The following is a 1,647-nucleotide window of genomic DNA, read 5'->3' as shown; positions in this document are numbered from 1 at the left end:
CTAACCTTAATGTTTTATGTTTGTTGGGATAAAATTAAAATAAATCATTTTGTCACGAGCTGTTTCAAAAGTAATCTAAGGGATTGAGCGAGCAACAACATTATCACAGGTCTGGATATTTATGATTATCAAGCTAACATGATCATTACTATTATACTGGATGAATAAGATGATCTACACCAAGACACCATGATTATCATCACCGTTTACCATGTTTACTAACCTCTTCCGTTTACTAACCGCTCCCGGTTACTCAACTAGCAGGGACGAGCGCGAAGCGCGGGTCTCCCGCTAGTTACTAATATTAGCAATATAAAACTGTAGTTTTCAATTTGATTAAAAATTAGATTTGAGTTGACATCAGACTTATTTTGCTTGATCGCATCACAACATATTGTCATCATTAAGCCATATCTGGGACTACGAATTGATCGTTACCAAATATACACAGAGATTTTAAGGCAGCACACTTTTTGTGCATACCTTTTTTAAAGCAAAAAAAAAAAAAAGGAAGAAACTGGCACTTGAGCCATGTATCTCTTGTACTCAATTTCCAGAATTTTTTCAGGAGCAATATCACCAAGCCAGCCTCAAACATTTGGGTTATTGACGAGTCATTCCGTCTCAACTGACCCTCTTTTCAAGAAAGTTACCAGGTGACACCCTCAGATTTTGATGAGACTCCCCCTAAACATTGTTTTAGGGCCAGAATGATACACACAAAAATTTAGCCTTGAACTTCAAATCGTTTTCAAGATATGGCCCTCTAAATATTTGTCGAGAACCACCTCTTTTTTCGCTGTTGTGTGTCGCGTCACTGATTTTTTGAAGATTCATATTTTCTGAATGCAAAATTTAGTAGGCCCTACTCTGGGTAACTTTATCCCCATACTTTCAGAATCTTCAATCGAAAACTGTGTTTTGGGGTAAAATCATAAAGCAATTTTCGTCCTTATTATGATGGGTTTTGGCATACTTATTTCCTCACAGCGTTGCAGAATAAAAATAAAATAACTGTGCTGTCTATGTAATCAGGAAACTACAGAGGTGATAGTGTACATTTAAATTTGTCATTTCTACTTCATGTTGATATTCAAACAGTGCTATAAAGTTGTCTTACCAAGGAATGTGTTTGTATTAAAAGAAATAATTGTTTTACAACTTGGATGAACTAGAATTACTTTTATGCAAATCCGAAAATTACAACAGATATTTTTCATTTCTTTAAGATTTAGCGGTATTGCCAGATTGTATGCGTACAGTTGGGCTACATTAATAGCCTCATTATAGTTTTATTGATACTGGCAAAATACTTGCCTGTATGTGCTTGTTGTTCTGCTATAGCGTATAGAATCTGTTAATGATACCACACAGTCAATTAATTTATGTCAACATGACCTTTTCACGAGGCTGTGTTTATATAAGGTCATTTTCACAGTAAAGGGTGTAACTTTTGATTTTTTGGGTCAAAATTTCAAATCACTTAAATATGTTTCTGTTTACTGAAATCATGCATAGAAGCAACTTAAATTCCAGTAAAATAATGTTTCAAGGCTTAAACCTTTTGATTTCTAATAAAAAAATGACATTTCCATAACATTTTGGTTAAAATCCAAGAAAAATGTATTTTACATAACCTCAGAAAAT

This window comes from Amphiura filiformis, unplaced genomic scaffold (assembly GCF_039555335.1).
Source record: "Amphiura filiformis unplaced genomic scaffold, Afil_fr2py scaffold_110, whole genome shotgun sequence".
NCBI classification, from domain to species: Eukaryota; Metazoa; Echinodermata; class Ophiuroidea; order Amphilepidida; family Amphiuridae; genus Amphiura; species Amphiura filiformis.
The sequence above is the reverse complement of the archived record's forward strand: the minus strand, read 5'-3'. Positions refer to the sequence as shown.